Here is a 27093-nt window from a genome sequence, read left to right as displayed (position 1 = left end):
ATCAATAAAATTCCTCAAGTAATCGACTGGTATTCAGACTCAACCAATAAAGTATTTAAAAAAGCTACATCTAAAAAAAAAATCTAAGCAGTATGTTAAAAACAAAGCAAATGTAATAACTATGTACTTTTCTTTCTAGAAACCTATAATGCATACCTATTAAATATGGACATAATACAAATATTGATTCTATATGTAAAAGGACTTTTCTGCCTTTTATATAAAATTACTCACAACGAAAAGACAGGGCACAGAAATAACGTATGCTAATAAGGTTATAATGAAAAAATTTCCCACCAGTACCTGACTAATTGCTGTAATTATTTTTACTTATAATATTAGGTAATCAACATTATATGAATATATTGTTTGCCATTATCTGTAAGGTTACACAGTTATTTTAGTATTAAATCAACAAAATTAGAGTTTCTATGACATCCTTGAATTAGTGTTACTCATAGACAGTGTTAGTAGATAAAATACGTAATTTTTGTTTTAGAGTAGAGGAAGAAGATTACAGTAAAAATTAATTTGAATTACAATAGAAAAAGCTAGTGTCAGTTTTGTGAAATCAGAGTAGAATATTCTACTGGAACAAATGGAAAACTTTTATATTCTATTTTTGTTAATACTTCCACTCTCCCAAGTTTAAAAATGGTTTTTGCTTCTTATACTGTAATACGTGAAATGTAACATGGTAAAAGCAATCATCAATACAGTGAACAAATAATAGAAGCCACTTACCTATTCTTGTATCAAAAACAAACAAAAAAACAAAATCTTGCCATGATTCAGTTAAGTTTCCTATACTAGATACTTTGAAATTATTGTGGTTTTCATCTTTCATAAAATTATTAGAGCTGTGGTTGGGCTCAGCTTTAATTACTGTGTAGACTGTTTTATTTTTGACAGCATTTTCTAATGAAAATTAGATGAGCAATATTCAAAACTTTAATCTCCTGAGTATCTTTTTATATTTTGCAATGAGATTTTCTTTCCATCTGTTTCTAGTAGCTTAGTTGTTGTGACCATCAAAGGTTCTATTTGTCACTTTATCCCAAAGGATTATTCAGATCTGTATTACGGTGAATAAAGGAGCTGTATAGAAAATGTCATTCTTCTAGTGATAATAAATTATTATGATGTCAATTCTACTTGCTGGAGACCTGAGAGAAAATTAGCTTTTCCCTAAATTCTAGTATTCGGTTTGTCTGGCTTCCTACTCCTATTACATAATGTCGGTTTTTTACCACTAAATGTTTTCATATTTAAAACTGCTATTGTTGAGTGACTGTGAGTAGTAAGTACCACTAGAGTATTCTTAGTAATTAAACATTAAAAATAATACACGAGACCGTTACATGTGAATTGAAAAGGTTAAATTAGATTTACTTGTAATATCAAGCTCTACTAAATGTGAGGCTGGTATAATTGGATCCAAAATATGAAGAAAATGGTTTTTAACTTCAGTGCTATAATCTATATTCAAGAAAAAGTATGGCTTGCAAGCAGCCATCCAAGGCACAGCAATTGGTTTCTGTTTACCTGGAGCAGCAGAGGAAGAAAGAGAGTCAGGAATAGGAGGAAGAAAGAGAGTCAGGAATAGAAGGAGGAGACGGAATGTGTGGCTAACTGCCGCCTTTACCATGAGACCAGAATTGGATGGTGCCCAGTGACCCTTACTGAACATTTTTATCAAATATTCTATAGAAGAATCCTAATCAAAAGCAGGTAAATGTAGAACAGAACCTCAAATTCTCATGGACTCCAGACTTTACGGAGTCATAGAGGCTGGATGAACCCCCAAAACTACAGCCCTGAGATAATCTTTAAACCTTAAACTGAAAATATCCCCTTAAGTCTTCTTAAAATGAAACAATAGTTTAGCTTAACTAGAAAAAATGTCCACCCTGAGCATTGTACTTTTTAAGACCTATCTATATGGGATCGAATTGACAACAGCAACTTGAAAGAGTAGACAGGAAGTTTAGGGGTTGTTGAGTTTATGTTAATGGGGGAGAAGCAACTCAGCAAAGGAGGATAAGAATGGTCGTACAACTCAAAGAATGTAATCAGTGTCACTGAATAGTGTATGTAGGAACTGTTGAATTAGTGTATGTTCTACTGTGTATATTCTCAGCAACAACAAATTATTTTAAAAAAATGTGGAAAGTTAGAGAAAACGGATTGCTGTCCAGTCCCCATATGAAGACGTACCTGTCCTGATCAGAAATTATAAAAATGAAAAAATCGAAACCTAGAGACATTAAATGAAATGTTAAAATTCGTATGGGTAATTATTGCAAGAGCTGAGACTATAGCTCCTTACTTAAACTAGACTATGCTGCTGTAAGGCCATATTAGTTCCTTCCCATAATTCTAGAGCTTGGGTTGGTTTGTGACTATTGATGGTAACTTGTGGATGTTAGTTTAGGCTGAACATTGACAGAGAGGAGAAGGGGTTAGTTTCAGGTTTGAGTGATTTGAATGTAGACACCTAGAATTATTTCTTTTATCCTGAGAGTGTTGAACTTCCTGAATTAGCCCAGAACTGATCCTATGCCCAGACAGGATTAGATTAGACTCTTTGAGGATAATGCCAAACTAGACGGGATTCTGTATCCTAGAGTTATATTTTCCTGACAGCATTCCTCCTCTCAAGTATAGCAAGACTATATGTGGAGTATTCAGATGGCTGAAAGTTGGCCTTATTCCTGTTTAGTGTCTACTCAGGGCCGAATGCCATTTTCATTTCATTCATTTTCCACTCAAAGGGAGCAAGGAGAGCATATAATAAGGGGACTGAACCTAGGGAGTCTGAAAAAATTTCCCAGAGAAAATCATTTGACCTGAGGTCTGACAGAGGAGTAGAAGTTAATGAGATGAAAGTAAGGAACAGCATGTGGAAGTAAGTGCCCAGAGAGCTAGAATGACTGGGGAACATAGAGAATGGGCAAACAGCTGGTGATGATAAGCTGAGAGGAAGCTAGATCCCTGATCAGGCAAGACTTTGTAGTGCATGTTAAAGATTTTTTTTTCTAAATTGACTTCATTGACATATAGTTTGTATACAATGAAATGCACCTGTTTTAACAGTACATTTTGATGAATTCTGACAAATTCATATACCTGAATAACCACCACCAAACTTAAGATAGAAAACATTTCCATCACTCTTAAAAATATGCCCATCTCAGCCAGTCTCTCCAGCCTTGATCTCAGGCAACCAGTGATCTACTTTCTGGCATTATAAGTTAGATTTATCTTTTCTAGAGTTTCAGGTACATGAAATTGTATACTATGTATTTTTTTGTGTAAGGCTTCTTTTGTGTAACATAATATTTTTTAGATTTATCTATTGTGGGTGTCAGTAGTTCACTCCTTTTTATTCCAATTGTATAGATATACCACAGTTCATTTTTTAGAAAAATTTTTATTGTGCTTTAAGTGAAAGTTTACAAATCAAGTCAGTCTCTCATATAAAAATTTATATACACCCTGCTATAAACTCCTAGTTGCTCTCCCCCTAATGAGACAGAACACTCCTCTCCACACCGCATTTCCATGTCCATTCAGCCAGCTTCTGTCCCCCTCTGCCTCCTCATCTCCCCTCCAGACAGGAGCTGCCCACATAGTCTCATGTGTTTCCTCATCCAGGAAGCTCACTCCTCACCAGTATCACTTTCTACATTATAGTCCATTCCAATCCCTGTCTGAAGACATGGCTTTGGGAATGTTTCCTGTCTGGGGCTAACAGAAGGTCTGGGGACCATGACCTCTGGGGTCCTTCGTCCTTCTAGTCTCAGTCAGACCATTAAGTCTGGTCTTTTTATGAGAATTTGAGGTCTGCATCCCACTGCTCTCCTGCTCCCTCAGGGGTTCTCTGTTGTGTTCCCTGTCGGGACAGTCATCGGTGGTAGCCGGGCACCATCTAGTTCTTCTGGTCTCAGGATGATGTAGGCTCTGGTTTTTGTGGGCCATTCTGTCTCTTGGGCTCATGATTACCTTGTGTCTTTGGTGTTCTTCATTCTCCTTTGTGCCAGGTGGGTTGAGACCAATTGATGCATCTTAGATGACCACTTGTTAGCGTTTAAGACCCCAGACACCACTCTCCAAAACAGAATGCAGAATGTTTTCTTAATAGATTTTATTATGCCAATTGACTTAGATGTCCCCTGAAACCATGGTCCCCAAACCTCTGCCCCTGCTACGCTGGCCTTTGAAGTGTTCAGTTTATTCAGGAATCTTCTTTGCTTTTGGTTTAGTCCAGTTGTGCTGACCTGTGCTGTATCGTGTGTTGTCTTTCCCTCCACCTAAAATAGTTCTAAACTACTGTCTAATTAGTGCATACCCCTCTCCCTCTGTCCCTCCCTCCATCCCTCCCTCCCTCTGCACTCTTGGAATCATCAAAGAATATTTTCTTCTCTGTTTAAACTATTTCTCAAGTTCTTATAATAGTGGTCTCATACAATATTTGTCCTTTTGCAGCTGACTCATTTCACTCAGCATAATGCCTTCCAGGTTCCTCCATGTTATGAAATGTTTCACAGATTCATCATTGTTCTTACCAATGCGTAGTATTCCGTCGTGTAAATACACCATAATTTATTTATCCATTCATCCATCGATAGGCACCTTGGTTGCTTCCATCTTTTTGCTATTGTAAACAGTGCTGCAGTGAACATGGGTGTGCATATATCTGTTGGTGTAAAGGCTGTTATTTCTCTAGGATATATTCCAGGGAGTGGGATTGCTGGATTGTGTGGTAGTTCTATTTCTAGTTTTTTAAGGAAGCACCAAATCGACTTCCAAAGTGCTTGTACTATTTCACAACCCTACCAGCAGTGTATAAGTGTTCCAGTCTCTCCACAGCCTCTCCAACATTTATTATCTTGTGTATTTTGGATTAATGCCAGCCTTGTTGGAGCGAAATGGAATCTGATTGTAGTTTTAATTTGCATTTCTCTAATGGCTAATGATCGTGAGCATTTCCATATGTACCTGTTAGCTACCTGAATGTCTTCTTTGCTGAAGTGCCTGTTCATGTCCTTTGCCCATTTTTTAATTGGGTTATTCGTCTTTTTGTTGTTGAATTTTTGCAGTATCATGTAGATTTTATAGATCAAGTGCTGATCAGAAATGTCATAGCTAAAAACTTTTTCCTAGTCTGTAGGTAAGCTTTTTACTCTTTTGGTGAAGTCTTTGGATGAGCATAGGTGCTTGATTTTTAGGAGCTCCCAGTTATCTAGTTTCTCTTCTACATTGTTAGTAAAGTTTTGTATACTGTTTATGCCATGTATTAGGGCTCCTAGCATTGTCCGAATTTTTTTCTTCCATGATCTTTATCGTTTTAGATTTTGTATTTAGGTCTTTGATCCATTTTGAGTTAGTTATTGGGAATGGTGTGAGGTATGGGTATTGTTTCATTTTTTTTGCAGATGGATATCCAGTTATGCCAGCACCATTTGTTAAACAAGACTGTCTTTTCCCCATTTAAGTGAATTTCGGCCTTTGTCAAATATCAACTGCTCATATGTGAATGGGTTTATGTCTGGATTCTCAATTCTATTACATTTGTCTATGTATCTGTTGTTGTACCAGTACCAGGCTGTTTTGACTACTGTGGCGGTATAATAGATTCTAAAATCAGGTAGAGTGTGGTGTCCCACTTTGTTCTTTTTCAGTAATGCCTCGTTTATCCGGGGCCTCTTTCTCTTCCGTATGAAGTTGGTGATTTGTTTCTCCATCTCATTAAAAAATGTCATTGGAATTTGGATCGGAATTGCATTGTATCTATAGATGGCTTTTGGTAGAATAGACATTTTTACTGTGTTAAGTCTTCCTATCCATGAGCAAGGTATGTTTTTTCACTTATGTAGATCTCTTTTGGTTTCTTGCAGTAGTATCTTGTAGTTTTCTTTGTATAAGTCTTTTACATCTCTGGTAAGATTTATTCCTAAGTATTTTATCTTCTTGGGGGCAGCTTTAAACGGTATTGATTTGGTGATTTCCTCTTCGATGTTCTTTTTGTTGGTGTAGAGGAAACCAACTGATTTTTGTATGTTTATCCTATATCCTGATACTCTGCTGAACTCTTCTATTAGTTTCAGTAGTTTTCTTGAGGATTCTTTAGGGTTTTTTTTTTGTGTATAAGATCATGTCATCTGCAAATAGAGATACTTTGACTTCTTCCTTACCAGTCTGGATGCCCTTTATTTCTTTATCTAGCCTAATTGCTCTGATTAGGACCTCCAGCACAATGTTAAATAAGAGTGGTGATAAAAGGCATCCTTGTCTGGTTCCCGATCTCAATGGGAATGCTTTTAGACTCTCTCTATTTAGGATGCTGTTGGCTTTGTATAAATGCCCTTTATTATGTTGAGAAATTTTCCTTCTGTTCCTATTTTGCTGAGAGTTTTTATCATGAATGGGTGTTGAACTTTGTCAAATGCTTTTTCTGCATCAATTGATAAGATCATGTTGTTCTTTTGATTCCATTAATTGTTTTTCTAATGTTAAACCATCCCTGCATACCTGGTATGAATCCCACTTGGTCATGGTGAATTATCTTTTTTGATATGTTGTTGAATTCTATTGGCTAGGATTTTGTTGAGGATTTGTGCATCTAAGTTCATGAGGGATATAGGTCTGTAATTTTCTTTTTTGTGGTATCTTTACCTGGTTTTGGTATCAGGAATATGCTGGTTTCATAGATTGAGTTTGGGAGTATTCCGTCCTCTTGTATGGTCTGAAATAGCTTTAGTAGTAGTGGTGTTAACTCTTCTCTGAAAGTTTGGTAGAACTTTGTAGTGAAGCTGTCCAGGCCAGGGCTTTTTTTTTCGTTGGGAGTTTTTTGATTAACTTTTCAATTTCTTCTTTTGTTTTGAGTTTATTTAGTTGCTCTACCTCTGTTTGTGTTAGTTTAGGTAGGTACTGTGTTTTTAGGAATTCATCCACTTCTAGGTTTTCAAATTTGTTAGAGTACAATTTTTCATAGTAATCTGATATGATAGTTTTAATATCAGTTGAGTCTGTTGTAATATCACCCATCTCATTTCTTATTTGGGTTATTTGCTTCATCTCCTGTTTTTCTTTTGTCAGTTTGGCCAATGGTTTATCAATTTTGTTAATTTTTTCAAAGAACCAGCTTTTGGTCTTGTTAACTCTTTCAATCGTTTTTCTGTTTTCTATTTCATTTAATTCTACTCTAATTTTTATTATTTGCTTTCTTCTGGTGCCTGAGGGTTTCTTTTGTTGCTGTCTTTCTATTTGTTCAAGTTGTAGGGATAATTCTTTGATTTTGTCCCTTTCTTCTTTTTGTATGTGTGCATTTATTGATATAAATTGACTTCTGAGCTGTGCTTTCCCTGCGTCCCAAAGGTTCTAATAGGAAGTATTTTCATTCTCATTGGTTTCTAGGAAACCAATTAATGTCTTCCATAACCTAGTCATTTGCACGGTATTGTTCAGTTTCCAAGTGTTTGATTTCTTTTCCCTGCTTTTTCTGTTATTGATTTCCACTTTTGTGGCCTTATGGTCAGAGAAGATGCTTTGTAATATTTCAGTGTTTTGGATTCTGCTAAGGTTTGCTTTATGACCTAATATGTGGTCTATTCTAGAGAATGTTCCATGTGTTTTGGAAAAGAAAGTATACTTGGTTGCTGTTGGTGGAGCGTTCTGTATATGTCTATGAGGTCAAGTTGGCTGATTGTGGCATTTAGATCTTCCGTGTCTTTATTGAGCTTCTTTCTGGATGTCCTGTCCTTCACCGAAAGTGGTGTGTTGAAGTCTCCTACTATAATTGTAGCGTTATCTCACTTTTCAATGCTGTTAGAGTTTATTTTGTGTATCTTGCAGCCCTGTCATTGGGTGCATAAATATTTAATATGGTTTTATCCTTCTGGTATCTTGTCCCTTTAATCATTATATAGTGTCCTTCCTTATCCTCTGTGGTGGATTTAACTTTAAAGTCTATTTTGTCAGAAATTAATATTGCCACTTCTGCTCTTTTTTGATTGTTTTTTGCTTGATATGTTTTTCCATCCTTTGAGTTTTAGTTTCACAATTCATTTCCGATGGGTTGATACCTAGGAGTGGCATTGTGCCATATGGTAAGTATATACTTTATAAGGGACTGTCCAACTCTGTACAGAGTGCTTGACCACTTAACATTTACTCCAGCGATGTGAGTTCCAGTTGCTCTGAATCCTTGCCAACACCTGGTTTCCATTTTTGTTTAAGTGTTTTCTAATTTCCTTTATGGTTTCTTATGGGTTGTTTAACAATATATTGTTTAATTTCCAAATATTTGTGGATTTTCCAGGTATCTTTCTGCTGTTGATTTCTGATTTTGTTTTGTTTTGGTCAGAGAAAATATTCTGTATGAATCCTTTTAAGTTGTTGAGATTTGTTTTATGACTAGGAGTCCTTGGGTACAAATGGTTAATGCGTTTGGCTGGTAACCAAATGGCTGGAGGTTCTAGTCCACCCAGGGGTGCCTCAGAAGAAAGGCCTGGTCACCTACTTCCAAAAAATCAGCCATTGAAAACCCTGTGGAGCACAGTTACACTGTGACACACATGGAATTCTCCCTGAGTTGGAATCAAGTTGTTTGCAACTGGGATTTTATGACTCAGCATGCAGTCTGTATTGGTGAATGTTCTAAGAGTATTTCTAAGGAATGTGTATTCTGCAGTTGTTGAGTGGAACATTGTATAAATGTCAATTATCTTAAGTTTTATGATACAATTTTTCTGTGATCTCTACTCACAGCTCCATATATTTAATGAGATTTCTCCATTCTTGTTAAGGGGAACAGCAACAACAACTTGTAACACTATTACTATAAGCAGTAATACTAACAGCAACTACTGTCATTTTTATGCACGTGACACATACTTTCTGTGTTTATTTGCCAGCTGTACCCTCCCTCCTTCAGGTATTTTCATAAGGGCACTATGCCATTTTTTTTTTTTTACTGCAGCATGTAGAAGAGGATTGCCATGGTGGTGCTTGTGAGGGTGCCTCACAGGAGAAGGGCATGACTGGCAAACATAGAAGGGACTTGTTATTTACATAAATGTATGGTATTTATTATATTACTATGCTAGAAGGAGTCCTGGTGGTGCAATGGTTAAGTGCTCTGTGGTTTAAACCCACCCAGTGGCTCCATGGGAGAAAGACCTGGCAATCTGCTCCCGGAAAGATTAACTCAACCTGTTGCCATTGAATCAATTGTGACTCATAGGGACCTCACAGGACAGAGTAGAACTGCCTCTTAGGGTTTCCAAGGGTATAAATCGTTATGGAAGCAGATTGCCACATCTTTCTCGCCAGGAGCAGCTGGTAGATTTGAATTGTCAGCCTTTCCATTAGCAGCCAAGCACTTAACCGCTGTACCGTCAGGGCTGTTCCATAAAGATTATAGCCTAGAAAACCCTATGGGCAGTTCTGCTCTGTCATATGGGCTTGCTGTGAGTAGAATCGGCACCTAACAACAACAACACTATGCAAGACACTGTTCTAAGAACTTTGTATAGATTAATATATTTAATACTTAATACAACTGCATCATAGTAGGTGCCATTATTATACCTGTAGGTAAGCAGATAGGTACAGAAAAGTTATTAGGTGGTGGATCAGGAATTGAACCTAAGTAGTTTGACCTCAAAGCTTTCCCTTGAGAAATGTTTATGGGACATGAAAAAGTAGTCTAACACTAAAATTGTTTTTTTTTCTGAAAAATTTTCTTTATCAGTGCTGGTCATTTCACTTCTGTTTTCCATTTCTTCTTGTACCATTTTTGACTGTTGATATCACTAGTTAAATTAGATGCACAATACGTGAACTGTTTATAAAGAAAATCTAAGGACTTGAAACACTGACAGTACACCTACTCTTACTCCTTGTGAGAAACAGGCTTTTAGCTGCTACAATTCAGTGATGTATGACACTGATCTGGGGGGACCACTCTACTTATATGAGGTTATTTGAAACCTGCTTGACAAAAACGTCTCTGCTGCAATAGCCTTTCTAATAATGAATGTTTGGCATTTTACCATTAGATGCTAATTCCATTGGCTTAAAAGTTTGATCTCTGTTAAATGCCAGTATCCCTAGCAAATAGACCTTGATAACTTTTACCAGTTATAGTGTCCTTATTTTTAATGAGTTTAATAAGATTCTTTCCTTAGGCTAGGTTTTATTAGGGGCTGAGATAAAGAAATCAGGAGGGCATTCATGCTTGAAGTAGGCATAGTGGAGTGCCACAAAATGGAGGAGGGAGGGCCAGAGGCCTGTATTACTTATTTTATAGTTTTGCTGAGGTATGACTTTATTTTAGAACTAATTTTCAGTGCTTCATTTAGTTTATTAAACATTTATTGAGTGCCTACAGTGTTTTTTTTTTTTTTATTACAGTGTGATAGGCGTTATGCTAGATGTTGGGATACATGAATAAATAATATATGCTTTCTGTTCTTAGAAAGTAAAGAGTGTAGTTGTAAAAAAAAAAATTACAGTACTGGACTATACATGCAACAATAGAAGTATATAAAAACTGCAGAAGTTGTACTTACTAATCACACCGCATTGGGTTGAAGTCAAGCTTCCTGTGTTTGTATCCCAGCTTATCATTTCCTAGCTATGTAACCTCAGGTAAGATAATATCTCTGTACCTCAATTTCCTCATCTCTGAAATGGGGATTATATTCATATTACTTCATGAGTTATGATGAATAAATGTTAATCCATGTAAGGCCTTTAGAATAGTGATTTTCTTTGTATTATATAATATTTATTGGGTTTTTCCTGGTAAATACCCAATAAATATTATTATAATATTTTATGTATTTCCTTGTAAATACCCAATTAATGTTATTTATGTGCCATTATTGTTGTTAATTGGCTATTTATGTTTGTCTTCTATGTAGTCTGTATTCTTTTTTGTACAGAGCCCTTTCTGTCTTCAGCTTTACATAAATGAATGAACAAATGAATGAATCTGGTAAGAGGGTCATGCTTTTGAAGTATGATATGTAGGGAAGGCCATTTCAGGTAGAGACTACAGTTGGGTAAATTCATAAAGCTCTGTTGCAACATGGTATGTTCAGGAGGTGTAGGAAATAAAATACTGCTAAAGCATCAGTGGAGATGGTGGGTAATTACTCTGAATAGGTAGGTCATTACCATGCTTCTGAATCTAGAAACTTTATCCTCAGGTGATGAAGAACCAAAAAAAGTTTTTAAGCTGTGAATGACACTAGATTTGTAGTTGAGGAAGGTCATTCTCATAGCAGTGGAAAGAATGTTGAGACTAGAGGCAGTAAACATGAAATAAGGCTATTGTGGTCAAGATAAGAAATAATGATGGCCTAAAGAAGGGCAGTGGCAGTGGGGATGGTGGAAAAGATGAATTTGAGAGTTGTTAAGGGAAGAGACAAGGTCCCTGGGTGGTATAAATGGTTTGTGCTCGGCTACTAACTGAAAGGTTGGCATTTTGAATCTACCCAGGGTGCTGTGGAAGAAGTCCTGGCAACCTACTTCAGTACCTCCGTATGATTATGGCCGTTAAAAGCCCTATAGAGTGCAGTTCTACTCTGACACACATGGGGAATTGACTCCCTGGCAACTGGTTTAGTGGGGACAGAATCCAGATTACAGTTGACTGGGGATTGAATGGTAGGCAAACGTGTTTATTTTGTTTTTGTTTGTTTTTTCCCTAGGGCAACTGAGGACAAAAGGGATGCTGGGTACAAACCCAAAGTATTAGGATGCATTTTACTTTATCTTATATTAGGTTTTTGAGAAGTTCTCTCTGTCTTTGTATTTCTTCTGGATTTGGGGACCTTTTGCCAGTGAAAACACTGCATCAGCACCGCATTAAAATATGGAGTCAAGTGTTGCAACTTTTTGGTGCCAACATTTATAGGAATGACATATCAGATATTTAAAACGTGAACTAATTTGTTTCTGCAGAAATGGTTTTGTTGAAATTATGCATCACTTGATATATATTTTTTTAATTTATTGAAAGACTTCTAAAACAGCTGAAAGAAAAATGAGAATTTTAGAAAGTTCTGTTGCTTCAAATTTTATGTGTTTATCATGTCAATTCAGAGTGACTTTTTAATGACAGTTTTGAAGTACCTAAGAATAGAATTCATATTGGGAATACTCATTACTTTAAACTTTAGTGGCACCAGATTTTGCAACTCTAGTAAATCGCCTAAGAATTCATTTGATAAAGTGTTATTTATTCCTTTTCCTATTACTGACAATAAACTCTTTGCATCCTGTCATCTGTAAGGGGGTCAGAATTCTTGAAGAGGGAACTGTTAGGAATATAAGTTTTTTACTTGTGTGTGTGTGTGTGTGTGTTTGGTAGTTTTTAAAATCATGGACTAATCCTTTATTTTGCTGGTGTCTGAAGAACTATAACACCTGGGGCAAATTTAGGTGCTGCCACTTGTTTTAAATTTGCTCTGTACTGTAGTAAAGTGTGTCTTATCATGAGGCCACACTGAAGGAAATACAACTGAATACAGTAGCATTTCTTTCTGGATACTGAAGTGAGAATAGGTAGTTTCTAATAGGCTTTCACTGAACACTTGGGTTGTTGATAAGTAAGTGAATAGGACTGAGTCCGAAAAATCAACATTTAAAAGTTTGAAATTGTAAACCAGAAAGGAGAGAATACTTATATTCTTTGCAATGCATTTAAAACGTAAAATGTCATCTTTCCTTAGATGGCAAGCACGGTGACTGGGGATCTTTTCAATAAACGTTAGCAACCTTCTCCCTTGTCTTTCTTTTGTGATATTTAAGAAAACTTACAAAGTGACCTGTGAGTGAGGAATGACCCTCTTATCTAAAGACTTTTACTTTATTAGTATGCTGAAAATTTAACAAATTAAAAACAATAGGCCTTGGTGTTGTACACTTGGCTGCCCGTTAGAACCACCTGAGGACCCTTTGAAATATACTGATGCCTGGGCCCCAATCCAGAACAACAAAATCAATCTCCGGGGACGGGACCTGCACACCAGTATGCTTTAGATACTCCCATAGGTGATTTGAATGTGCAGCCAGGTTTGAGCCACTAGACCATTCATACCCATCTATAGGACCTAGCTTAAGTTCCATTCTTCTAGGGAGTCTTCCTGGACTTTCCCTAGCACAGGTGATCCTTCTCCGAGTGCTTGTGGGCTATATGGTGATTACAGTTTTTTGACACTGATCACAGCCTGCCTTGTGTCAGATGATAGGAAGTTAGATTCAGACCTTGCCACTCGCTGGCTGGATATCCTTGGTTAAGTTACTGAATCTCTTTAAGACTCAGTTTCCTCAACTGCAAAATGGAATTAATAATAGTACCTACCATATGGTCTGATGTAAGGCACTTCCTTGGCATAGGGTTTTGTACATAGTAAGTGTCAATAAGTGTTAGTATTATTTCCAAATAAACAGTAGGGCTTCCTATACCTACTATAAGGAAGCACATCATATGTAAGAGTCAACTGAACGATTGACTGTAACTCACCCTCCCATGGCTCCTCTATTTCCAACACTGCAGGCTCCTTCAAGCCCAGCAAGCAAAGCACTCTCCTTCATCCTGTGTGCGGAGAGCAGCTCCTTGGCAAATCACATACATCCTCACACTTCCCTATAGGAAGACTTTTGGCCCCTCCAAGTCCGACACTGCAGGTGGCAATGAGAGGCAGTGAGGGGTGAAAAACCATGCTTCACTGCTTTCCTCCTCCCAGCCAGATGGGGAGGGCCTGCCATCGTTATGGACTGGCACTCTGAGTGTAACTAAACATTTATACGAGGCTTTTACTGTTTCGAAAGCATGTCTACAAGCTATAATAATTGATCCTTGAGAGACTATTCTCTTCATTTATCAGATGAAGAGCTCAGGCTCAGAGAAGTCAGATGGCTTTCCCAAGGTCACAGTTAGCACGTTCTAGGGCTAGAGTTTAGAGCTCAAGTGCCTTTATTCCACACCTTCTCCTACCCCCTGCCATGTTGTAGAAGGAGCAGTTAAAAGGAAGACAAAGTCTAATGAGGGGGATTGGGAAGGGCTGTAATCAGAAAAGTCACAGAATAATTTATGTAACCAAAGTTCCCCCATCTGATATTCAAAGAAATGCAAAAGAGAGACATGGTTATTATTCTGTCAGACTGGCAAATCTTTAAAAGAAATTATCATTGATCATGCTGGCCAGCATAAAGGAGTCTGATACTTGCATACCCTGCTGATGGAAGTGTCTGTTGGTATAATTTTTGTGAAATGCAATTTGGTAAGAGGTAGTTAAAATCTTTTAAAAAATCTTTGCCTTTTTACTCAATCATCCCACTTTTAGCAATCTGGTCTGGGGAAATAATCTAATAGGGGCTCCAAGGAGTATGTGTAGGATGTTCATCTCACATTATTATATCAAGAAATTGGGAACAGCATAAATGTCCAAAAATAGGCGAATGGTTAAATTTATTAGAGCACATCTATATTGTGTAATAGCATTCAGCTTTTAAAGTCATGTTTTCACATTATGCTAAATGAAAGAAGCCAGTTACGATGGACAACATATTATATGAAGTGTCCAGTATAGGCAAATCTATACAGACAGAGAGGAGATTAGTGATTGTCTAAGGCTTTTTTTAAGGCTGGGGGGAAAACTCTGGTGGCGTAGTTGTTAAGAGCTATGGCTGCTAACCAAAAGGTCGGCAGTTGGAATCCACCAGGTGCTCCTTGGAAACCATATGGGGCAGTTCTACTCTGTCTGTAGGGTTGCTATGAGTCAGAATCCATTTGACAGCAATGGGTTTGGTATAGGTTAAGGCTAGGGATGGTGATCGGGGAGACTGGGAGGTGACAACTAAGGGGTGCAGGGTTTCTTTTTGGAGTAATGAAAATGCTCTAAAGTTGTTGTGCTGATGGTTACATAACTCTGAGAATATACTGAGAGTCATTGAATTGTACAACTTATATGGGTAAATTGTATGGTATATGAATTGTATCTCAATAAAGCTGTTAAAAAATAGATTTATCACCACCTAAAGAGTGATGTTACAAAGAGCTTTTTGGGTATGATGGGGAAGGAGCCACATAATTGATATTCAGTGATAACATTATGCTTATTTCATAGGTGAATTTTCTTTAGGTCTAGAGAATACTCTTGTGTAAAATTGAAGTTTATGCAATTACTCTTAAAATATTTTATGTCCAACATTTTGAAATGAAATTTCCTATGAACAGAGTAACTGCCTTCTTTCACAGTAATGGTGTACTACGTTCTTATCCATGTCATTCTTCATAAAAATATTTTCTCCCTTGTGGTAGTGCCAAAATGTAGTAAAAATTGATGACAGCAAAATTATTTTAGTCTCATGAAAGAGTGGAAGCATATGGTGATAGGACCTTGGAAAATGCAAGAGTTAACTTCAGTGAACTCAGTGATCTTTTATTTCACAGCTAGGCTTCTAAGAAGATAGAAAAAGTCAGGAAAAATAGCAGATTTGGATAATTAGATGACGTTATGTAAAACAGAGCTCAATTCTTACGGGGCCGACTGAATCAGCAACAGTGAACATGTTAGGGGGTGATTCTTGAATTCTCATTTATTTTGGGGATGTGTGGTCAACTACAAAGAACAATTTGAAATAGAGGAAGAAAACAATGATATGAAGGAAAAAATGCTTATATAGTATTCATTTAAAAGATAATATTAAGCAATGTTATTTACATCAGATTAATTTTGAAAATCCAGAACGTTTTTGGGCCAGCCCAGCATATTTTCAATGCAGATTGACATTTCTTGAGATATAAAGCGTATGTTATAGAATCAGTAAGGCTAAAATAATTTAAATAATTTGTGTTAGCACATCTGATTATAATGATGAACAAATTTTCTGAAAAAAAATATTGCTTATTATAGAGTTTTTTCAATCTAATAAAAGGAAAAATTTGAGTAGTGTTTAATTATTGGAGCATCTGGCTTGAAAAGACATTGGATTTTGCATTTGATTAAAAAGGAATCATCTAGCCCCATTTATATGTGCAGTAAGTATCACATTTTGAATTTAGGACATGAAATAAGTGTTTTGAATTTGTATATGAAAGATGAGGCGGGTTCTCAATAGATCATTAAAAAAATAAGTCATAATAAGCCTTAGTTTTCTTATTATAAAATAAGAGTGTGGGTTAATATTATTACTGAATTTTTTCCATCTCTAGAGTTCCATGACATAGTAATACTTGAATTGGTGAGCTATATAAAAGATTTTTAGAAGAAACAATTCCATGACTGTATCAGTCCAGGTTTTTTAGAGAAACAGAGAGAGATCGAGACAGAGTCAGACAGAGAGACAGAGAGATTGCTTAATTGATTGATTTTAAGGGATTGGCTCAAGATTGTGGGAACTGGCAAGTCTGAAATTTGCAGGGCAGGCTGGAAACTCATGCAGGATTTCTCCGTTAAAAGTCTTGAGGTAGTATTTCTTTTCCTGGAAACCTCAGTTTTTCTCTTAAGGTTTTCACTGATTGCGTGAGCCTACCCACACATTATTGAGTGTTGTTAACGTGCCATCCAGTTGGTTCTGACTTATAGTGACCTATGTACAACAGAATGAAACACTGCCTGGTCCTGTACCATCCTCGCAATCATTGCTGTGTTTGAGCCCATTGTTGCAGCCACTGTGTCCGTCCGTCTCAGTAAGGGTCTTCCTTTTTTTCACTGACCCTTCACGGCATGATGTCCTTCTCCAGGGACTGGGCTCTCCTGGTAACATATCCGAAGTATGTGAGATCAAATCTCACCATCTGTGCTTCTAAGGAGCATTCTGGATGTACTTCTTCCAAGACAGATTTGTTCATTCTTCTGGAAGTCCATGGTTATCAAGAGTAATCTCCTTTAATTAAAGTCCACTGATGAATGTCAGAACATAGGTGGCGCAGTGATTAAGTGCTTCTAACCAAAAGATAGCAGTTTGAATCCACCAGCTGCTCCTTGGAAACCCTATGGGGCAGTTCTCATCTGTCCTATAGGGTTGCTATGAATTGGAATCGACTTGATGACAATGGGTTTGGTTTTTGATTATCATGATTTCTTAACATAGATATTTTTGTTATAAAGAAGAGTGTTTTTATAGGCAGTAGCTCTTAATTTTGTATCAGAATCACTCTCAGCCCTTAAAAAAAAATCCAGATTCTGTGCTCTACCCTAAAGATTCTGACCAGTAGTCATTAGTGTTTAAAATATAAAAAGTCCAATGGTTTCCTAATTTAGCCAGTGTTGAGAACCATGACTTCAGAGAGTTTATAGTTATCAGCATTTTGTACTTTGTATTTGATGACAAATACCATATTTAAGAAGCTTTCAGTTTACTTGCATATGTGTGATGAATATTTGTACTGTGATTTAGTTAACCTTTGACTACTGAACTTCTGCCATGTATTTACATGGTGCTAAGTGCTGTAATGAATTCTGATAGGAGCATAGCAAATAATTTACAAATACAGATTATTTTAGTTATCTAAAAATATGAATATTGGAAATAAGTATATTTTATAGCAGAATACTGGAATTGAAGCTCATTGCTAGGTACGATATTTAGGTCGTATATGAGATCAAAGAAGTGGAGAAAGTTGCGCTTTTATAGGAAATTGAGTGCAGAGGAAATATTTTACTACTGTTAGAACACTTTCACACTACAATAGCAGAGTCGAGTAGTTGTGACAGAGATTGCATGGCCCAAAAAGCCTAAAATGTTTGCTGTCTTTCCCTTTACAGAAAAAGTTTATCAGCTCTTGTGTAGATAATTGTAAATAATTACGGTTTTATGTCTTCTTTTCTGATCTGTGTGTCCATTCTTTTTGCTGCCCCATTGTACTGGCTAGGACTTCCAGAGGACAGTGGACATCCTTGCATGTTCCCTTGATCTCAGGAGGAAAACATTCAGTCTTTCGTCATTAGTATGATATTACAAAAAGAAACCAGTTGCCATCCTGTCAGTTCCGACTCATGGCGACCCCATGTGTTTCAGAATAGAACTGTGCTCCATAGGGTTTTCAATGGCTGTGATCTTTTGGAAGTAGATTGCCAGGCCTTTCTAATGAGGCACTCTCTCTGGTATATTCAAACCACCAACCTTTTGGGTAGTAGCCCAGTGCTTAATAGTTTGCACCACCCAGAGACTCCTAAGTATGATATTAGTTTTAGGTTTTCATAAATTTTCTTTAGCAGGTTGAGGAAGCTCTCTTGTGTTCCTAGTTTATTGAGAGTTTTTATTGTGAATAAATGCTGAATTTTGTCACTTTTTTCACATCAATTGATACGATCATGTGGTCTTTCTTCTTTAGTCCAGTAATATGGTAGGTTACATTGATTGATTTTTTTCCACACATACAGCTATTATTTTAAAACAAGAAGGCACTTATACTTTGAAAGAGTTAGATTTATAAAATCCTCAAATCTAGACTAATGTGAAGTCTTAAACGTCTGGGACCAAAACAAAGATACCACCAAATGATCTGTTTCAGAAGGCCGAATAGACAGTTGCTTACGCGACTGAAATCTAAATTGGGGTAATAATGCTAAGTTGTGCCCACTGCAAAGTTTTCTTGAAAATATTTTTTTTATATCTTGGGACTGGATGAAATTTGTGTGTGCAGGGGGACAAACAGAAGATTTAGACTTTACCAATATCATTTGAAAAGAGCTAATTTTATAAATATCACTGTAATTTTCCTCCATTTGGGAAAAAGTAGCTGGCTCTTAAACTACTTTGTAAAAGAATGTTTAGATCAGTTTTTAAATGAAATTATAAATGACATGCTTTATGCTTTCCTTTGGACAGTGTCTTAACTACTAACTTAAAGGTTGTTGGTCCAAACCCACTCAGAGGCACTGCAGAAGAAAAGTCTGGTGAATCTGCTTCCGTAAAGATGATAGCCAAGAAAATCTGATGAAGTAGTTCTACTCTGAAACACATGGGCTACCTACATTGCACACACAAGTGGCCTTTTTAAAAATTTTATTGTGCTTTAGGTGAAAGTTTACAGAGCAAATTAGTTTCACATTTGATAGTTTGTACATAAAGTATTCCATGACTTTGGTTGCATTCCCCACAATGTGTCAGCACTCTCCTCATTTCTACCCTGGGTTCCCATGTCCTTTCTTCCAGATTTTCTATCCCTGTGTGGCTTCTCCTCTTTGCTTTTGGGGAAATGTTATCCTTTTGATCTCATATAATTGATTGTTCTAAGGAACATATTCCTCTGGTTTTATTGTTTATTTTATGGGCCTGTCTGTTGTTTGGCTGAAATGTGGTCTCCAGAAATGGCTTTAGTTCCAGGGCCATCTTCTCGAGTGTTCCTCCATTCTGTGTCAGACCAGTAAGTCTGGTCTTTTTTGTGAATTTGTTTTTTTGTTCCACATTTTTCTCCCGCCTTGTGTGGGACACTCTGTTGTGATCCCAGTTAGTGCCCTCGGTAGTGGTAGCTGGGCACCATCTAGTTCTTCTGGTCTCGGGTTGTGTTGGCTGTGGTTCATGTGGTCCATTAGCCCTTTGGACTAATTGCTCCCTTGAATCTTTGGTCTCCTTCATTCTCTTTTGCTGTGGACAAGAAGAGACCAATAGTTGTATCTTAGACGGCCACTTGCAAACTTTTAAGATGCCAGATGCTACCCACCAAAGTAGGATGCATTGTCTTTATGAGCTATGTTATGCCAATTGATATTCATGTCCCCCGAGTCTATGGTTCTTTGCCTTCTAGCCTGGGAACTTCATCCCGTGAGAAGTTTCCATGACTTTGCCCCTTGTACGCTCTATTGTCTGTATTAATATATGTGCGGTACCTACACTTATGTATGTAAAAATATCCACAACGATTGCTGGTGAAGTGTGCTTTCTTAAACCCTCCCACACCTCTTAAGCATGCCTATCTACCTGTGTATTCATTCACGGATTATTGTTTGTTAATACTAGTGTTGCAGGATTATCTAATGCATAGTTACCCTTTATTCTTGTGTTCCTCTCAGTGTCTTTCTTTGCCTTGGTCATATTGTGCTGAGTTCCACCATATTATGTATTGCTTTTCCCCTCACCAGTATAAACATGTGTCTTCTGTCTAGTCAGTAAGTTTCCCTCCCTCCCCCTTCCATCCCTGGTAACCATTAAAGAATGTTTTCTTTCTCCGTGTGTAAACTTTTCCTTGTTTTTTTCAATTTTATTGTATTTTAGGTGAATGTTTACAGTGCAGATTAGCTTCTTATTAAAAAATTTGTATAAAAATCATTTTGTGACATTAGTGGCAATTCACGAAATGTGTCAACACTCTCCTTTCAGTCCCAGTTCCTCACATCCATTTGTCCAGTTTTCCTGTCTCTTCCTGCCATCCCATCTTTGCTTTTGGGCAGATGTTACCCATTTGGTCTCATTTACTTGATTGAACTAAGAAGCACTTTTCTCATGTGTGTTATTACTTGTTTTATAGACCTGTCTAATCTTTGGCTGAAAGGTGGACTTCAGGAGTGGCTTCAGTTAGCAGGGTGTTCTGGGGTAGTAGTCACAGGGGTTACTCTAATCTCTGTCAGTCCAATAAATCTGGTCTTGTTTTCTGAATTTTGTTCTACATTTTTTTCCTTTTTGCCTGGGAGCCTTTATTACCATCCCTATTAGAGCAGTCAGTGGTGGTAGTCAGGCACCATCTAATTCTTTTAGGCTCAGGCAGGTGGAGGCTGGGATTCGTGTGGTCCATTAGTCCTTTGGACTAGTATTTTCCTTGTGTCTTTGGTTTTCTTCATTCTCCTTCGCTGCCAACATGATGGGACCAGTAGATGTATTTTATGTGGCTGCTTGCAAGCTTTTAAGACCTCAGATGCTACTCACTAAAGCCGGGTGTAGAATTTTTAATTTTTATTGTGCTTTAATTTTTAAATTAAAGTTTACAAATCAAGTCAGTCTCTCATATAAAAATTTATACACACCCTGCTATATACTCCTAGTTGTTCTCCCCCTAATGAGACAGAACACTCCTCTCCACGTGGCATTTCCGTGTCCATTCAGCCAGCTTCTGTCCCCCTCTGCCTCCTCATCTCTCCTCCAGACAGGAGCTGCCCACATAGTCTCATGTGTCTCCTTGATCCAGGAAGCTCACTCCTCACCAGTATCATTTTCTACCTTATAGTCCATTCCAATCCTTGCCTGAAGACTTGGCTTTGGGAATGTTTCCTGTCTGGGGCTAACAGAAGGTCTGGGGACCATGACCTCTGGGGTCCTTCGTCCTTCTAGTCTCAGTCAGACCATTAAGTCTGGTCTTTTTATGAGAATTTGAGATCTGCATCCTACTATTCTCCTGCTTCTTCAGGGATTCTCTCTTGTGTTCCCTGTCAGGACAGTCAGCGGTTGTAGCTGGGCACCGTCCAGTTCTTCTGGTCTCAGGCTGATGTAGTCTCTGATTTATGTGGCCCCTTCTGTCTCTTGGGCTTATACTGACCTTGTGTCTTTGGTGTTCTTCATTCTCCTTTGCTCTGGGTGGGTTGAGACCCATTGATACATCTTAGATGGCCGCTTGCTAGTGTTTAAGACTCCAGACGCCACTTTCCAAAGTAGGATGCAGAATGTTTTCTTAATAGATTTTATTATGCCAATTGACCTAGATGTCCCCTGAAACCATGGTCCCCGAACCCCCTCCCCTGCTATGCTGGCCTTTGAAGCATTCAGTTTATTCAGGAAAAATCTTTGCTTTTGGTTTAGTCCAGTTGTGCAGACCTTTCCTGTATTTTGTGTTGTCTTTCTCTTCACCTAAAATAGTTTTTGTCTAGTATCTAATTAGTGAATACCCCTCTCCCAACCTCCCTTCCCACTCTTGTAACCATCAAAGAATATTTTTTTCTGTGTTTAAACTATTTCTTGAGTTCTTATAATAGTGATCTCATACAATATATGTCCTTTTGCAGCTGACTAATTTCACTCAGCATAGTGCCTTCCAGATTCCTCCATGTTATGAAATGTTTCATGGATTCTTCATTGTTCTTTATCAATGCGTAGTATTTCATTGTGTGAATATACCATAATTTATTTATCCATTCATTCACTGATGGGCACCTTGGTTGCTTTCATCTTTTTGCTATTGTAGACAGTGCTGCAGTGAACATGGGTGTGCATATATCTGTTCGTGTAAAGGCTCTTATATCTCTGGGATATAGTCCAATGAGTGTGATTGCTGGCTCTTGTGGTAGTTCTATTTCTAGCTTTTTAAGGAAGCTCCAAGTCAGTTTCCAAAGTGGTTGTACCATTTTACATTCCCACCAGCAGTGTATAAGTGTTCCAATCTCTTCACAACCTCTCTAGCATTTATTATTTTCTGTTTTTTGCATTAATGCCAGCCTTTTTGGGGTGAGATAGAATCTCATTGTAGTTTTGATTTGCGTTTCTCTAATGGCTAATGATCATGAACATTTCCTCCTGTATCTGTTAGCTACCCGAATGTCTTCTTTGCTGAAGTGCCTGTTCATATCCTTTGCCCATTTTTCAATTGGGTTATTTGTCCTTTTGTTGTTGAGTTTCTGCAGTATCATGTAGATTTTAGAGATCAGATGCTGATCGGAAATGACACAGATAAAAACTTTTTCCCAGTCTACAGGTAATCTTTTTACAGAATATTTTCATTATGAACTATGTTAAGCCAGTTGACCTAGATCCCCTGAGACCATGGTCCCCAGCCCTCAGCCCAAGTAACTCGGTTCCTCAAGATGTTTGGATATGTCTAGGAAGCTTCTGTGACACTGGTTTGGTCAAGTTGTGCTGCTTCCCCTTTATCGTATGTTGTCTTTTCCTTCACCAAAGTTAACTTGCCTAGCATCTAGTTAATAATTTCCCCATCCCACCCCTCCCCTCCCTCATAACCATCAAAGATTGTTTTTTTCTGTGTGTAAACCTTTTCTTGAGTTTTTGTAATAATGGTTTCATGTAATATTTGCCCTTTTGTGATTGACTTATTTCGCTTAGCATAATACTCCCCCCCCCCCCGGTTCATCCATGTTGTGAGATGTTTTGTGGATTCATTGTTATTCTTTTTTTTTTTTTTGCCCAACTTTTTTTTTTTTATTAACTTTTATTGAGCTTCAAGTGAACGTTTACAAATCAAGTCAGTCTGTCACATATAAGTTAATATACATCTTACTGCTTACTCCCACTTGCTCTCCCCCTAATGAGTCAGCCCTTCCAGTCTCTCCTTTCGTGAAAACTTTGGCAGCCTCCAACTCTCTCTATCTTCCCATCCCCCCTCCAGACAGGAGATGCCAACACAGTCTCAAGTGTCCACCTGATATAATTAGCTCACTCTTCATCAGCATCTCTCTCCCACCCACTGTCCAGTCCCTTTCATGTCTGATGAATTGTCTTTGGGGATGGTTCCCGTCCTGTGCCAACAGAAGGTTTGGGGACCATGACCGCCGGGATTCCTCTAGTCTCATCCAGACCATTAAGTCTGGTCTTTTTATGAGAATTTGGGGTCTGCATCCCACTGATCTCCTGCTCCCTCAGGGGTTCTCTATTGTGCTCCCTGTCAGGGCAGTCATCGATTGTGGCCGGGCACCAACTAGTTCTTCTGTTCTCAGGATAATGTAGGTCTCTGGTTCATGTGGCCCTCTCTGTCTCTTGGGCTCTTAGTTGTCATGTGACCTTGGTGTTCTTCATTCTCCTTTGCTCCAGGTAGGTTGAGACCAGTTGATGCATCTTAGATGGCCGTTTGTTAGCTTTTAAGACCCCAGACGCCACATTTCAAAGTAGGATGCAGGATGTTTTCATAATAGAATTATTTTGCCAATTGACTTAGAAGTCCCCTTAAACCATGGTTCCCAAACCCCCGCCCTTGCCCCGCTGACCTTTGAAGTATTCATTTTATCCCGGAAGCTTCTTTGCTTTTGGTCCAGTCCAGTCCAGTTGAGCTGACTTTCCATGTATTGAGATTTGTCCTTCCCTTCACCTAAAGCAGTTCTTATCTACTAATTAATCAGTAAAAAACCCTCTCCCTCCCTCCCTCCCTCCCTTCCCACCTCGTAACCACAAAAGTGTGTGTTCTTGTCAGTTTATACTATTTCTTAAGATCTTATAATAGTGGTCTTATACAATATTTGTCCTTTTGCCTCTGACTGATTTCGCTCAGCATAATGCCTTCCAGGTCCCTCCATGTTATGAAATGTTTCACAGATTCGTCACTGTTCTTTATCGATGCATAGTATTCCATTGTGTGAATATACCACAGTTTATTTACCCATTCATCCATAGATGGACACCTTGGTTGCTTCCAGCTTTTTGCTATTGTAAACAGAGCTGCAATAAACATGGGTGTGCATGTATCTGTTTGTGTGAAGGCTCTTGTTTCTCTAGGGTATATTCCGAGGAGTGGGATTTCTGGGTTGTATGGTAGTTCTATTTCTAACTGTTTAAGATAACGCCAGATAGATTTCCAAAGTGGTTGTACCATTTTACATTCCCACCAGCAGTGTATAAGAGTTCCAATCTCTCCGCAGCCTCTCCAACATTTATTATTTTGTGTTTTTTGGATTAATGCCAGCCTTGTTGGAATGAGATGGAATCTCATCGTAGTTTTAATTTGCATTTCTCTAATGGCTGATGATCGAGAGCATTTTCCATGTATGTGTTAGCTGTCTGAATATCTTCTTTAGTGAAGTGTGTGTTCATATCCTTTGCCCACTTCTTGATTGGGTTGTTTGTCTTTTTGTAGTTGAGTTTTGACAGAATCATACAGATTTTAGAGATCAGGTGCTGGTCGGAGATGTCATAGCTGAAAATTCTTTCCCAGTCTGTAGGTGGTCTTTTTACTCTTTTGGTGAAGTGTTTGCTTTTTAGGAGCTCCCAGTTATGTGGTTTCTCTTTGTCATTTTTGGTAATGTTTTGTATTCTGTTTATGCCTTGTATTAGGGCTCCTAGGGTTGTCCCTATTTTTTCTTCCATGATCTTTATCGTTTTAGTCTTTATGTTTAGGTCTTTGATCCACTTGGAGTTAGTTTTTGTGCATGGTGTGAGGTATGGGTCCTGTTTCATTTTTTTGCAAATGGATATCCAGTTATGCCAGCACCATTTGTTAAAAAGACTATCTTTTCCCCAATTAACTGACACTGGGCCTTTGTCAAATATCAGCTGCTCATACGTGGATGGATTTATATCTGGGTTCTCAATTCTGTTCCATTGGTCTATGTGCCTGTTGTTGTACCAGTACCAGGCTGTTTTGACTACTCTGGCTGTATAATAGGTTCTGAAATCAGGTAGAGTGAGGCCTCCCACTTTCTTCCTCTTTTTCAGTAATGCTTTTGCTTATCCGGGGGTTCTTTCCCTTCCATATGAAATTGGTGATTTGTTTCTCTATCACCTTAAAAAACGACATTGGAATTTAGATCGGAAGTGCATTGTATGTATAGATGGCTTTTGGTAGAATAGACATTTTTACTATGTTAAGTCTTCCTATCCATGAGCAAGGTATGTTTTTCCACTTAAGTAAGTCCTTTTGAATTTCTTGTAGTAGAGCTTTGTAGTTTTCTTTGTATAGGTTTTTTACATCCTTGGTAAGATTTATTTCTAAGTATTTTATCTTCTTGGGGGCTACTGTGAATGGTATTGATTTGGTTATTTCCTCTTTGATGTTCTTTTTGTTGATGTAGAGGAATCCAAGTGATTTTTGTATGTTTATTTTATAACCTGAGACTCTGCCAAACTCTTCTATTCGTTTCAGTAGTTTTCTGGAGGATTCCTTAGGGTTTTCTGTGTATAAGATCATGTCATCTGCAAATAGAGATAATTTTACTTCCTCCTTGCCAATCCGGATGCCTTTTATTTCTTTGTCTAGCCTAATTGCCCTGGCTAGGACTTCTAGCACAATGTTGAGTAAGAGCGGTGATAAAGGGCATCCTTGTCTGGTTCCTGTTCTCAGGGGAAATGCTTTCAGGTTCTCTCCATTTAGAATGATGTTGGCTGTTGGCTTTGCATAGATGCCCTTTATTATGTTGAGGAATTTTCCTTCAATTCCTATTTTGGTGAGAGTTTTTATCATAAATGGATGTTGGACTTTGTCAAATGCCTTTTCTGCATCAGTTGATAAGATGTGGTTTTTGTCTTTTGTTTTATTTATGTGGTGGATTACATTAATGGTTTTTCTAATATAAAACCAGCCTTGCATACCTGGTATAAATCCCACTTGATTGTGGTGAATTATTTTTTTGATATGTTGTTGAATTCTATTGGCTAGAATTTTGTTGAGGATTTTTGCATCTATGTTCATGAGGGATATAGGTCTGTAATTTTCTTTTTTTGTAATGTCTTTACCTGGTTTTGGTATCAGGGAGATGGTGGCTTCATAGAATGAGTTGGGTAGTATTCCGTCATTTTCTATGCTTTGAAATACCTTTAGTAGTAGTGGTGTTAACTCTTCTCTGAAAGTTTGGTAGAACTCTGCAGTGAAGCCATCCGGGCCAGGGCTTTTTTTTGTTGGGAGTTTTTTGATTACCTTTTCAATCTCTTTTTTTGTTATGGGTCTGTTTAGTTGTTCTACTTCTGAATGTGTTAGTTTAGGTAGGTAGTGTTTTTCCAGGAGTTCATCCATTTCTTCTAGGTTTGCAAATTTGTTAGAGTACAATTTTTCGTAATAATCTGATATGATTCTTTTAGTTTCAGTTGGGTCTGTTGTGATGTGGTCCTTCTCGTTTCTTATTCGGGTTATTTGTTTCCTTTCCTGTATTTCTTTAGTCAGTCTGGCCAATGGTTTATCAATTTTGTTAATTTTTTCAAAGAACCAGCTTTTGGCTTTGTTAATTCTTTCAATTGTTTTTCTGTTCTCTAATTCATTGAGTTCAGCTCTAATTTTTATTATTTGTTTTCTTCTGGTGCCTGATGGATTCTTTTGTTGCTCACTTTCTATTTGTTCAAGTTGTAGGGACAGTTCTCTGATTTTTGCTCTTTCTTCTTTTTGTATGTGTGCATTTATCGATATAAATTGGCCTCTGAGCACTGCTTTTGCTGTGTCCCAGAGGTTTTGATAGGAAGTATTTTCATTCTCGTTGCATTCTATGAATT

The 27093-nt window shown here is 37.6% G+C and overlaps 1 protein-coding gene across 18 annotated transcripts in view; it reads left to right on the top strand.

The window, feature by feature from the left end:
- Nucleotides 1-27093, top strand: part of RABGAP1L (RAB GTPase activating protein 1 like) — a 785265-nt gene that overhangs the window by 174728 nt on the left and 583444 nt on the right. The gene's annotated exons all lie outside the window — the stretch shown is intronic.

Source organism: Loxodonta africana, chromosome 25 (genome assembly GCF_030014295.1).
Source record: "Loxodonta africana isolate mLoxAfr1 chromosome 25, mLoxAfr1.hap2, whole genome shotgun sequence".
Classification (NCBI taxonomy): Eukaryota; Metazoa; Chordata; class Mammalia; order Proboscidea; family Elephantidae; genus Loxodonta; species Loxodonta africana.
Note: the sequence above shows the minus strand (reverse complement) of the source record. Positions and strands in the feature narration are given on the sequence as shown.